The 14,708-nt window shown below is 44.2% G+C and overlaps 1 protein-coding gene across 1 annotated transcript in view; it reads right to left on the bottom strand.

Moving 5' to 3' along the window:
• Window positions 1–14,708, bottom strand: part of LOC147683825 (uncharacterized) — a 1,174,400-nt gene that overhangs the window by 757,484 nt on the left and 402,208 nt on the right. The window lies entirely within an intron of this gene.

Here is a 14,708-nt window from a genome sequence, read left to right as displayed (position 1 = left end):
ACGGTAAAAGCCAAACAGATGAGGTGATAAAGTATGCAATCATTAAACATAGAATGCTGTGTTACATACAATATGGAATTGCAGCTGTTAGCCAATATGAACCTCTGCAGAAGGGCGTACCTATCACAAGATGGTAAAGGCCCATCGAACATTTCTGCAATTATTGTCTTGGATCAAAACCCACTATCAGATGTGGTTTAAATGGAGCACAAAATCTGGATAGATCTTATATGAACCTCCCTATCAGAGTAGCGCTAGCTGGGAAAAGGAGCTATCATATTCGTTGAGACTATTATTAATGGAATTAAAACGGAACATCCATTTGAGCTCACTTACATTTAGAATCTCAGAAATGCTTCCACCTCTTGGGCCAAGTGTAACCTGTTCCAAAATGACCCATTTGAGACTTTCTGGGGAGTGAGTTGCAGACTTGAAATGTTGCACAAGTGGTGCACCCTGAGTTTCACAGCGAATCTTACTCATGTGCTGAAGAATGCGGACTTTGGCTTTTTGTTGGGTCTGTCCGACATAGATCAAACCACATGGACATAGAATAGCATATATGATGTTAGTAGAATTGCAGTTGATGTGTGATCTCATAGATGTTTTGATATGTAGATACTCAAATTCCTTAGTCTGTATGGTACTGTCACAAGCCTTACAATGCCCACAGCGGTAATGGCCCACAATTGGTGGTAAATTCCACATTGACGACAGAGTGGGATCTTGGGGACTCTGTAGGAAGGAACGAACAACAGAATCACGCACACTCTTGCCCTTCTTAAATGCATGAAGGGGGGGGTCTGTCTGATGTAGATCATCTGCCACAAGTGCCCAGTGATGATTGATGGTACGTTTTATATTGTTGCTCTTTGTGGAAAAGGTCGTTACGCATACAATGCGATCACCAGGAGTGTCGATTCTACACCTGGGAACAAGCAAATCTTCCCTGGGATTAAACCAGGCGCGTTTTCTAATTGACATTCAAAACCTGAAATGGAACAACTTTTTGAACATTTCCCTTTGTCATTGATGGGGTAAACTGTATGGCTATATATATATATACTTAAGTTGTGCTGATGATGAAACTATTGAGGCTAATGCTGTTGGAAGACTTAACTTCCAGAATTATGTTATTGAATTTATTATTCTAAAGTGACAAAATGGATTATAATCCATAACCCACTGGAGGGCTAAATTGCTCAGAATTAATGATGAATGGAATACGAGATTTTCACCAGAAGCACAGTGAATTGTAAATGACCTAATTTTATAATTATCACAAAATTAGCTAGATGAAATTTTGAATTATGTTAAAAATGCTTTAGTTGTTATATTGTGTTATTGTCTTGACATGCTCAGAGAAGAATGTACAAAAGGAATTTTGGATGTTAAAAACCTACATGTCCCAGAAAACCCTGCAAGTCACATGATGACAATTTTGAAAGTATTAGTGGTGTTGGGAGCCGCAAAAACTCAACCATGATCAAGGTCTCGGAGAGATTGAAACGCGATGGTTGGTAGTGATGACATGCCCGTAAAACATTGGATTATTTATTGAGAATTAAAGAATATCATGATAAAGTCACCCGTGAGTGTGCTCCGTTCTTCTGAAAAGAGGGTTGGAAATATATGCGATGGCTTGGCTGCGCCGTGGAAGCTGCACCGCTGTAGATGCGCCAGGAATCCGGCGAACTTGAGCCAACTTTGGAGGATATATGTGTGTGTGTGTATATATATATATATCCACAAACGATCACCTTCCAAAGAAAAAAACCAGAGGACACAGCAGGGGAAATTTCGGCAGCCATTTATTCACGAGGTGCAGGCATGATGCATTTCGGCGAGTGTGCCTTCCTCAGATGCCTGTTGCACTGAGACTCGCTCTGTCCCTCCTTAAAATTAAACTCAGCCCTCCCATTGGCGGGAGTTCAGCTTGCTCCGCTGCTGATTGTTGACAGCTGCAGTCTCGATGTCCAAGACTCCAATTACCAGCATACTCTGCTCCAGTGAATGTCAGTAGCGTTTTCTGGCCCCGAAACGCGTCGGACTTACTTTTAACCAAGAGGCAACTTCCAGACATCGCATGGGAGCCACACAAAGACCGGAGGTTTGGGTATAATATATATATATATATATATATATATATATATATATATATATATATATATATATATATATTACCTACTGGCGGTCGCCAGTAGGTATATATAGTTAGGATTTTTTCCCTATGGGATTTCTGAAAATTCTATGTCTAATAACTTTGGCGTTTGTGGACGGAATCGGCTGAAATTTTCAGGAAAATGGCACATTTTGTTTCTGAGCAGCCCCTGAAAATTTGGGGGGTGTTCGGCAAGGGGGGGCCGAGAAAAAAGGGGGGTCCCAAAACGCGTTTTTTGCATTGAGTTTTCCATAGGGCGGTTGGACTCACTTTTAGCCCGAACGGCTGAATGGATTTTCACGAAACTTGGCAAAATTGTAGGGACTGTTAGCCCGATGTGCCTTTGCTAGGTCTCAATATATGTGCTTCAGTGGATTTTGAGAAATTAACGTTTAAATCAAGATATATATCTGTAACAGCGCTCCGGGCAGCGATCCGGTTAGCGAACCTTTCGCGTATCGGAACTTTGCGATGCGAAGCTGATTGGCCCTCTGGTGTCTGTCAACATTTTAAACAGTCCGGAGCGGCCGCCATCTTGTCTCTCGGTAGGATCGAGAGACAAGAGGAGGCCAAAACAAAGGGGGAAATTACCATAAGGGGGCATAGTAGATCCTCGTTGACCCCCTAGGTTTTATGTGGAGGTTTTAAAAGGGCCTAGGAGGGTCCAAAAAAAAAAAAAAAAAAATTTTTTTTGCGTGGTAAGCGCCAAGTTCGCGAACCAGAAAGCGTTCTGGGCAGCGAACTTTATGGATAAAAGAATGAAAGACTTTTCTAATACTGTATGTTAATTATTTGTTGGTTTTGTTGATTATTTTTTAATTTTTTTATTTTTTAAGCAATTATTTATTATTGTGATTGTGTTTCAAAATTTAATAACATTTCTAACATTTAACTAGTTTATGAATTACATATAAAAATGATTAAAGACTCAAACAATTTTTTAATATTACATACAATTTTATTTTTCGGATTGTTTTTCAAAATTTAATACAACGTCTAGCATTTCACTGTCTGATATGTGTTCTTGTTCAGTGAACATAAGTTCCAACATTTGTCCGTCATCATAATAAAGTAAATGATCCACAGATTCTACACATTGAACTAATTCATGGTCCCGTGATTCATCCATGAAATCTGAGTCATCATTGTCCTCATTAACTTTTTCTGTGTTGTTCTCCAGAACAATTTCGAAGGAAACATTCTGCTCACCTTCCATTTTATTGCTGTAATTTGCATAAAAAATAAATATATCAGTAGAGATAGGGCACTGTTGGGTTTAAGTTCAGACAGGCACTTGTGAGTTTATAACAGAGAAGTAATCTATGGGCACTGTATGGTTTCAGGCGTGAAGTAGTACTATTAAAAAGTGCCTGTGAAGAAGCCTAAGTAAATTCATAATTATACCACGGAAACCTAAATCAGTCCATAATTATAATAAAGAAGCCTTTCTCAATGTCTAACTCTTACAGAGGGATAGTATATAACTATCTGAAAAAGTTTACCATATTTACTTATAGTGCACAATATACTTCAGTTTTAAAAATAACAACTTACCTTTAGAAACAAGTTGATGTTATTAGTGGTATTCTAAATGATATATACAACAACAAGTAGTAGTCAAAATGGCTGTGTTTCCTTCTCTTCCTTTATATATATTCAGGTATATAACCAATCAAATGTCAGGTAATAAAAGTAGAAAATGTAAGTAACATTTTCATTGGTTGTCAATTCCAACACTTCAGATGTGTTTTGTGAAGTAATTTACCTCATGGTACTTGGAGAGGTCTACAGGCTAAATGGCTAAATGAAATTTCAATGAAATTTGTGAGAATGGAAGGGATTGTTATGTAGTATGAGCTAATCTATATTTGGTGAGAGTGTCTCTAGTCGTTTTTCTGTAAATTACTTTCCCACCTTTTTTTTGGACCGCTTTTTTCTGAACATTTTTTGATTTTTTTGTATTTTTAGAACTGTTTTATGTTTTTTTTGTGTTTTTTATGGAGGGGAAACAACAAAAAACAGGCCTTGAAAACGGCTCAACAGGAGCAAAAAAAAAATTACTTCTTGGGTGCATTAGGGCATTTATGGTTATTGAACGCCATATTAATCAGGTTGACGCTCATGTTGCCATACGACAGCATAGCACCACAGTATATACAAGTAAACCTCATATGTTGGAAATTTGGTTGGATGTTTGGCACAGTTTCCTGTGCCTCTCTTCCTGTCAAAGACATTGTAGAGGTAGATCTGGCCACAGGAGTTGTCGGGGGATTGTCTTCTAGGTCCCTTAACTCAGCCCGGCTGTAGTTTAAGGGATGCCACCTGCTCATATGTCGATGCATCGTATAGTTGCCCATACTGTATTTCTTCTCTGTGCCTCTAGACAATCTGTAATCACAGATGAGGCAGGTGGCATATTTAGCATTCACCTTCTTTGATCCAGGAGGGATGGAGAAAAACTGCCAGATGAAACTTGTTTTTCTCTTTGAAACACGGGGCAACTCTTGGATAAATTGTGGTTGCTCTCTATCTTCTTCTTCTTCTTCCTCCTCTTCCTCCTCTCTGTTAGAGATAAATTGACTAGGTGGTCCTCTCTTCTTATGAGGAGGTTGAGGTGGTGGTGGGGGTCCACCAGCTGCAGCAAGTACAGAAGCCATTGCTCAATTGTAGGTAAATGGTCTTTCTCTCACCAAGATGAAAGTCAGAGTGAGGAAATAAGGAGGGGTTTACATGATTTGGGAAAAGCAAAAGTTCTGAACCAATGAAAAGTGTTATTTTTAGGTCACATGACCTAGTCATACATCATTTGGAAACCAAAAGTGAAATGAACCAATGAAAACTTTGATAAACAAGTCACATGACCTGTTCCGCTTACGTTACGCGGCGCGCGCCGCGTCCCGGATCGCTTCCGGTTCGCGGTCCGGAGCACTTCCGGGAGCGCTAACGCGCCGCGTCATTAGACGCATTACGCGACAACGTGATACGTCGCGCTTCCGCGACGCGTCACAGTTCCGCTAACGTAACGTTGACCGGTTCGCGGACTAGATCGCGGCATCAAGATGAGCTAACGGAAAGCTTCCCGGTTCGCGAACCGAAAGCGAAGAAAAAAAATATTTAAAAAAAAATTATCAATAAACATCTAAATATATTTTGGGATTTAAAGAAGAATACATTTTACAGCTACAGATGTTAGCTTTTAAAAAACCAATGAAATTCACAGAAAAAACCATAGGTTATAGACCATATATAGTTAGGAATTTGCATTTAAAAAACCATTGAAATTCACTGAAAAAACCATAGGTTATAGACCATATATAGTTAGGGATTTGCATTTACAAAACCTTATTTTACTCGCATAAAACCATTGAAATTCCATATATAGTTAGTTGCGCTAACTATATATCGCGCACCCGCAATCCACTGCTGATGATGTCACATATTACATCATTCATGACATGGTCAGTGACATCACTGATGACATCACTGATGACATCTCAAATGACGTCACTGATGACATCACTGATGACATCTCAAATGACATCACTGATGACATCTCATTTGATATTACTGATCACATCACTGATGATATCATTCATGTGATAATACGATGAACTTCTTCAGATTCTAATATAATCTTAGATACAATCAGTGTAAACAGACACTCACAGACTGTCACTCATCCATGGAGTTACTCACACACCTAGTCAGTCATGCAAAGAATCAATCACACCTCCATTTCCTCAACTATACAGTTATACAAACTTTACTTATTCAAACATATACTAACACATATTTACTCTCTTATACAATCCCTGATACAAGTTCACAATGATCCATACAGCCACTCACACATTCACTGGCTCTTATGCACAGTTATTTATATATGTCAACTCTCACATGTACTGTGTTTTACATATGTACTTACTTTGACATGTAGCACTGAGATATCCATTCACTCACCAATACACTCATGCACACAGTCAACCGCCCATACAGCTGTTTCCACATGCACTTTTCAACCCATACATCTAGTGAATCAACTGCTCACACATCTATGCACAGAGTCATACACCTCCCAGTCACCCACACACACACTCAGTCTCCCATACAAATACTTGGGCAACCAATGAATATCCCATATAGTTACTCATATAGCTACTTATCAACACATGGAGCAGTTTACAGAACAACAGACATAATGATGCACAAATTAAGACAGTTTAGTCACTAACCCATGCACTCAGTGAGACACATTTAATCACTCACTCATACAGTCAGTCATGCACCTACTAAATCCTTCATCCAGACACTTACACATCCACTCATTCTTCAATATGTAAGACATATTTACATTTTACAGAAACATACAGTCACTGGATGTTGTCATCAGTGATGTCATCAGTGATGTCACTGACCATGTCATGAATGATGTAATATGTGACATCATCAGCAGTGGATTGCGGGTGCGCGATATATAGTTAGCGCAACTAACTATATATGGAATTTCAATGGTTTTATGCGAGTAAAATAAGGTTTTGTAAATGCAAATCCCTAACTATATATGGTCTATAACCTATGGTTTTTTCAGTGAATATATATATATATGAACAGAAAGGACTGCAGAGCCCAACTTTGTCTTATCCACAAGTTTAGATTTATTCATCTGAAGCACAGCAGCAATTTCAGAACTCCTTTCTTCCATACTACACGTTTCGGCGTTTCTCGCCTTGTTCACAAGTGAGTGCATTTGTCAAATCCCAGTGGTCACAAGCGTTATTTTTTAGCCAATGTCCTATTCATTTGCTGGTATACTTTATCGTGCACACAGTTAAAAATATATTGCAAAGTGCATTTTTTTCTTCTGCTGCCACGTTCGTAATTAATACTTGTGTTGCAAGGTTGCCAAAGAGAGGATGTCGCCTCTCTCATCTCCCTTTCTTTCCACCGTCCCCAAATCGCCGTGGAAATCCACTGGCTGGTGCGATTGACAAGCGGGTCATGCCCACTCCATTAGATACTGCGAAGAGACTCCACTTTACTGGGGGCCCCAGTCCCTGCAGGGCGGGCTCTGCTAAGACAGGAATGGAGATCCTGTTCCTCTGTATGAACAAAAAGGACTGCAGAGCCCAACTTTGTCCACAAGTTGGCATTTATTCATCTGAAGCACGGCAGCAATTTAAGCGCTCCTTTCTTCCCTACGCATTTTGGCGTTTCTCGCACAGGTGAGTGCATTTGTCAAATCCCAGTGGTCACATGGCCCGTTATTCCAACTACGAGCCCCAGAATGCACCATTAAATCAATTTAGCAGCTGACTTGGCATTCAGTTCAATTTTGCTCAATAGCGTTATTTTTTTAGCCAATTTTACATTCATTTGCTGTTATACTTCATAGTGCACACAGTTAAAAATATATTGCAAAGTGCATTTTTTTCTTCTGCTGCTGCGTTCGTAATTAATACTTGCGTTGCAGAACACACTTTGCAATATATTTTTAACTATGTGCACTATGAAGTATACCAGCAAATGAATGGGACATTGGCTAAAAAATAACGCTATTGAGCAAAATTGTACTGAATGCCAGCTGCTAAATTGATTTAATGGTACATTCTGGGGCTCGTATTTGGAATCACGGGCCATGTGACCACTGGAATTTGACAAATGCACTCCCCTGTGAACAAGGCGAGAAACGCTGAAACGCGTAGAGAAGAAAGGAGTATTTAAATTGCTGCTGTGCTTCAGATGAATTAATGTCAACTTGTGGATAAGACGAAGTTGGGCTCTGCAGTCCTTTTTGTTCATACAGAGGAACAGGATCTCCATTCCTGTTTTAGCAGAGCCCACCCTGCAGGGTCGTGGCCCCCAGTAAAGTGGAGTCTCTTTGCAATATATATATATAGATATATATATATATGGTGGTGTTGAGAGTGCCGTAACAGGAGCTGCTTTCTACCTAAACTTGAGAACTATCCAGAGTTCTCTTCTTCTTTTTTGCATATATATATACATATATATTTATTTCCCATTATAGTGAAAATAAATGTGCCAAAATAACTCTTGTAATTTGAAACAATTGGCTACTGGAGCGCAAATGTCAAATTTCTGTTTACTATGCCAGTACTGTGTAACCGGAGTGAGAAACCAATGCTTATTGTCTCACAAAGTCCATTCTAGGATCAGTTAACACAACAAAACAATGGTGGCAATCCTCTCACTGCCTAGTTGCTGTGATTTTATCTTGCGCCATTGATTTAACAACCTTGTGCTTTGAATATGGTTATATGACTTTGTTCAAACTACTGCATAAGAAAACGCAGTGTGGAACAAACCACATTTGAAGATGGGCAGGCTGTAATTTGGTGTTTATTAACATTGTTGAATGAGGCACATCATGATCCATTTAATGCTTAGCCTCTCTTGATTCATTGCTTGTCCCTGATAAATAACATATTACACTGTATTTAATTATACATATAGGCAATAATAACACCTCTGTAGTTATGATTAAGTCAGAATTTCCAATGAATAGGCATGTTTTTGTTTTCTTAATAACTGTGGTGCTATTCAACAAAAGGAAAGTATATCTACGTTTGGATCTTTATGGCACGTTTTGTGTATATCTTTTATGCTGGGGACTAAAATTGGGGAAGTCCCAAAACTTACATTTCCAATTTTAACTTTCATAGGATGTATTGCTCCTCGATACAGTTCAGTTCAGTTCAACAAAGCTTTATTTCGATATGAAATATCTTAAAAAGCCCATCACAATTAAAAACACATTTCATTCAAAATATAATCAGGAAAAAAGATTATAGTGACAATCATTTTTATAATAAAATAGTAAAAATATATTAAACCAGAAACAGCATTGCTGAGAGCTTAAAAACTGGTAACTATACAAATTCATCGTAGGGCTTTCGATCTTAGCAGCCAAGTCAAGCTTAAATATTTAGCCTCCTGTTGGACCCGGCCCGCTGGGCAGGTTCACCCCTAGACTTTTTGCTTTTTCCTAGCCTGTTTATGGAACCTGGTGTTGGTGATTTTAGGCCTCTGCGCACTTTTTCACTGTGGTACAGTGTAAAGTGCTTGAGCTCTCTGTGAATGAGTGGTGAGTGACCTGCCCTCCCATAGGAGTGAATGGGGAATATGTATGCCCATGGTAGTTCCTGATGTGTGGGGAGTGCAGGGGCGAGTTTGGTATGTATGAACTTGTGAGAATGAATGCTGCAAAATGATGTATGCGGCATGACTGTGTCTAGTCTAGTAGTACTACTTTTGGAAGTTGCCATATTTGTGTAAGTTGGTGCTGGCGTGTGATTGGCTGGTGAGCCTGGCCCAGAGTGCCTGGGACTGCTTGTGGATTGACTGTCTGGTTTGAGGATGACAGGGGCTAGAGAGCCCAGGAGGTTGTCTGAAGTCAGCCCATGGATGAAAGGCAGCATCTGCTGCCAGGGAAGTGGGAGGAGATGGCACCTGATAGTGAAGGGCTGTGCCTGCCTGACTACAAAGCTGGCTCCGCCTCCCGCTGGGCGACTGCCACCTCTGTCCCTGATACTGAAGGGGACTTCCCTCTAAACCAGTCCAGCTGGTTCTCACACTGCCTGCTTCAAAGGACTTCAAAGGACTTCAAAGGCTTTTCTGTGTATAAGAAGGGGCTGTGCCCCCTTCCAAAATGTTCTTGTTTCTGACTTGAATCTGCCAGGGGCATGCTGCTGCTGGGGCTCAGGGGAATCCCTGGGCCCTGTCCAGCTCCTGGACCTCTGATGGACATTCCTGGACTCCTGGGGGACCCCTCTGCCTTGCTGGGCTGAGTGGGGGACTTTGCTTGCCCCCTTGGAATCACTGGGACCTTGTTGCAGCATGGAGGAGCTGCATTTGTCTGCAAGAAGCGCTGTGCTTCCCCCTGAGCGCCTGGGAGCGCTCTGCCTGTTTTCTAGCGCTGTAGAGCGCTTTATTTGGATTATGGCGCTGAGGAGCGCTTTGCCCGCCTTGGCGAGTGCCCACCTCGCTTATTTGCGACTTTATTTAAATTTCGGCTGCCCACGCCGATATCTTTAATGCCTGCCCGCCTGCCTGCCTGAATCGGGCCGCCGCGCTGGCCGCGGCGACCCGGAAGTACCTGGCCGGCCGGCCATTCCCAGCGCGGCCGGCCGGAAGTCCCGCCCCCGCAGCCCGGGTGCAGAGAGATGATCACCGCCGGGCCCGGGGAGAAGAGGAGGAAGAGTGATGGCGGCAGGTCTGCAGGGCTCCCGTGAGCGGAGGGAGCCCTGCAGCGAGAGGAGCGGTAGCGGGGGGGGCGCGAGGCACATTGTCGGTGCCTGCCCCCACCGCGAGTGGAGAGCCGCCGACCAGAGGAGCCCCGCCTGCTGCCCCCGAGGAGTCCCACGATGTGGAGAAGCCCCGCCCGAGGCCCGGTAAGTTAGGGCTGGGCCGGGTGAGATGGGGCAGTGCTGTTGCTGCTCCGTGAGGGAGCAGATGGAGTTTTGTGTGCCGGTGAGGCAGAGTTGGTGCTTGGGCGGCCCCGGTTGGCAGTGGGTCGCCCCAACGTTACGCCAGAGCCTTGAGGCTCCAACGAAGGGGGCATGTTTTATTTACTTAGAGCCTTGCAAGGCTCACGGCGCCCTTGTCCACGAGTCCGTGAAGGCTCCCACGATGCCCGCATTTTGTTGCAGAGCCACGGAGGCTCGTGGGCCTATTTTAGTTAAGAGCCACGAGGGCTCCAGGGGGCACAGTGGATTCCTGAGCCAGATGGCTCCAGCGCCCCCCCCCCTACTTCTTTCCAGAGCCCAGTGGGCTCCAACGCAGGGGGCATGTTGCTTTAGAGCCAGTGTGGCTCCAACATTTGACCAGTGTTGGCCAGAGCCTGTGTGGCTCCAACGTGCGCAGTGTTTGTTTTAGAGCCTGTGTGGCTCAGGTGGCGCAGATTTGTTCTAGGGGCTACTGAGAGCCCTGCCACAGCTTTTTGATCCCAGTTGCCCAGCACTTTGTGGGCAGCTGCCACGTTTAGGCTTTTTGTACTCTTGGACTGGCGCTGCATGGCAGCGCGCCCTGACATTGGACACAGGGCATCTTTGCCCCACAAGGCCAGTTGGCCTAGGGACTGCCACAGGTAGTGGCTTATGTAGGGTTGGCGCAATGTGATTTCTATGCTTTTTAATAGTTATTGCTAATGTGAGTTTTTGCACTATTGATTTATTATGCACCTCTGAATGTGTTACTGCATCATGTGTCTTTCTTTCCATGCGCTGCACCTCTGAATGTTTAGTCATCATGTGTCTTCTTGCGCTGCACCCCTGAATGTATTTTTATTGCATCATGTGCTTTATTCTTAACACCTCTGAATGTATTTTATGGCATCATGTGTTTCTCTTTATTACTCCTCTGAATGTGTCTTATGCATCATGGGTAAGGTGTTCTGGTTCATACCCCTAAATGTGTTTATTCTTAGGTGGTTGTCCTTTTTAGTACAGGTGGTCCTAGTAAGGTCCTGGTTCCAGTTACCAGTAGGTACTGGTTGTGATTTCTAACTGTTACTTTGTGCTACAGTGATTTTATATCCTTTTATTCTAATTTCTGACAAGTATTTCTATTTCTGAAAGTGTTGATTATGACAGTGGCCCACGTGGCCCTGTCTTGTAAATAATCCCATGTGAATATTACCCGTGCCAGTTGGCACCCTGTATATGTGTGATTTTATCTGATATGTTTTTACAATACAAAAGTTATTTTCATAATAACCTTGTGTGGAGTCTCTTCTGTGGTGTGCCTAGTATGTTGTTGCTGTTGTGCGCTGGCGCAAATGCTTTACACATTGCCTCCGAGTTTAGCCTTACTGCTTGAGCCAAGCTACCAAGGGGGTGAGCAGAGGTTATCTTGGCGTGTGACTTCCTTGCCCTGACTAGAATGGTGGTTTCTGCCTGGCTTTGGCGTCAGCCTTAGCCTACCAGAAATAGCCAGTTCCAACATTGTTGGTCAGCGGTGCGGATTTGGACTTGTGTTTGCGCAGTGCCATAGCGACAACTGGCTACATTACAAAACTCTGCAATTTTTTTTCAGATGGTCACATGTTTGGGATTATTGTTTTTTATTTTTGTTTTTCCTCAAAGTGTCATTTTCAAATGTGTTTCTGCGCTTTATGTTAGGGGCAGATGAGAGAAATTGACAGGGCGGGACGCCAGTAGAGGGGGAGGTTCCCATAGCTTAGGAATCCCTTGCTGGGTCCAGTATCCAATCCCCGTTCTGTCCCCATGTGTGTGTGGGTAGATGGAAGAGAGGGAGTGTGAGGAGAAATGACTAGCTCAGGAGGGTGGTTGTTCCCTGAGTGTAGTGTGTGTGTCTGGATTCCCCAGTGTGGTAGGATCCAGTGGTGGCAGCTTAAATGTGTCCAGTGCGTGTGAAGTCCCATTCCCAGTTCCCAGAGTATGGTGCCTGGTGCTCAGTAAGAGGGTGACAGGTTGTGAGTCAGAGGCAGTGAGGAACTGTCTCACCAGTCTGGAGGGGGAGTGTGTGGATGAGTGATGTGCTGAACTGGAGGAGTTGGTGTGAGTTTTCTTTTTGTTAAAGAGCTTGCATGAGAGGTGTACCTCTGGTGGTGTGCAGGAGGTCCTGCAGAGGCACTGGACAAGAAGGTGGATGTCTGGCGGTGTGCTAGATGTCTTGCAGAGGCATTAGGAGGTGATTCTAAAAGGAGTGGCTTGTGTATCTGATGATCCTGTGAAGGGGAAGAGGTTCATGTGTAACCCAGCTAGGTCCCAGTAGTATGGTAGGGGTGTAGGGGCTCACGCCCTGTCTCAGTGGAGGCGGAGTGAGTGTGGGACGGTGTGTCCCACGTTGGCCTGAAACCCTATCTCAGGGCCTGGAGGGTTCCCTAAGGGAGCGCCAGGTCAGGGGCCTAAGCTGTACATAGGTCATTTGAGGAGGATCTTCCTGTGTCTAGAGGACGGGGAGTGTCTGTAACCAGAACTCCGGCGGTCCTTGTGTTGGGCAGTACCGCTCCTAAGTGGAGGGTGCAGAAGTCCTGGCTCACTGAGCATTTGACCGTCTAGAGTGCTTGACCATTTGTGGGGCCTCTGGAGGTCGTTCCCCGAGGAGGGGGGAAAGCCGGGTTGGGGTTGCGGCCTGACCCCGAAGGAGTACTGGAGGAGAGTGTGTCGCTGATACGCCGCTGGCGTGTGCTCTGTCTAGCCTGAGACATACTGATACTGGAAGGGGGTGCAGAGGGACGGTGTCCTTACTTCTGACCCCGGGGTAACCTGAGGGTTTAGATCTTAGGTTGAGAGATTAGGAAACTTCTAGGTCAAGAGGAATCTCTACCAAAGTAGATCAGCTGAAGAGACTGAGGGGGCTGCCCTTGCTGTGTGTTCTGGGGCTCACCTGCAGTTTGTTGTTTCCACCAAGGTAGAGGAAAGGGCACTTTGCTGTGTGCTGTGTCCCCCCACCTGCTTGAAGAGGGACTGTGCTGTGTGCTTTGTACCTCAGAAGTAGAATAGTTTCCAGGTGATAGACCAGTGATGGATTGAGATCCTGATCTGGTAGGATAATTGTGTTCTGGTGAATGCTTCTCTGTGAGGGTGCGGAAACCCAGAAGTAGAGGTAGGGTGGGGCATTCTTGCCCGTGACCTCTGGTCAGCCTGGGGGTGTGGACCCTAGGTTGTTGGATCAGTGGTAGTTGTAGCTACACTGAGAGAGAGAGTGGAGAATGGCTATTGTGTGCCAGGGGTTACTACCCCCCACTCTGTGGATTAGTTAGGACCTGTGATTTGGATGGCCTATGGCGTGGTCTTGGCTGTGGATGACTAGGGAGTACCAGTGTGGTATCCTAGTTATGTCAGAGAGTTATTGTTTAGAGGTAACCAGGTGAGTTCAGAGTGGCGTAAAACCGGAAGGTGTCCCTGCTGTGCGGGTCCGTGTCCGTGTTTTTGTCGCCCAAAGCAGTGAAGCCCATCAGTGGAGTGATTGGTCTACCCTGCGTTTTGGCTGGGAGGGGGTTGTGTTGGACCCGGCCCGCTGGGCAGGTTCACCCCTAGACTTTTTGCTTTTTCCTAGCCTGTTTATGGAACCTGGTGTTGGTGATTTTAGGCCTCTGCGCACTTTTTCACTGTGGTACAGTGTAAAGTGCTTGAGCTCTCTGTGAATGAGTGGTGAGTGACCTGCCCTCCCATAGGAATGAATGGGGAATATGTATGCCCATGGTAGTTCCTGATGTGTGAGGAGTGCAGGGGCGAGTTTGGTATGTATGAACTTGTGAGAATGCATGCTGCAAAATGATGTATGCGGCATGACTGTGTCTAGTCTAGAAGTACTACTTTTTGAAGTTGGCATATTTGTGTAAGTTGGTGCTGGCGTGTAATTGGCTAGTGAGCCTGGCCCAGAGTGCCTGGGACTGCTTGTGGATTGACTGTCTGGTTTGAGGATGACAGGGGCTAGAGAGCACAGGAGGTTGTCTGAAGTCAGCCCATGGATGAAAGGCAGCATCTGCTGCCAGGGAAGTGGGAGGAGATGGCACCTGATAGTGAAGGGCTGTGCCTGCCTAACTACAAAGCTGGCTCCG

The sequence above is a fragment of the Lissotriton vulgaris genome, chromosome 11 (assembly GCF_964263255.1).
Source record: "Lissotriton vulgaris chromosome 11, aLisVul1.2, whole genome shotgun sequence".
Taxonomy (NCBI): domain Eukaryota; kingdom Metazoa; phylum Chordata; class Amphibia; order Caudata; family Salamandridae; genus Lissotriton; species Lissotriton vulgaris.
This window is presented reverse-complemented; position numbering and strand designations above follow the sequence as displayed.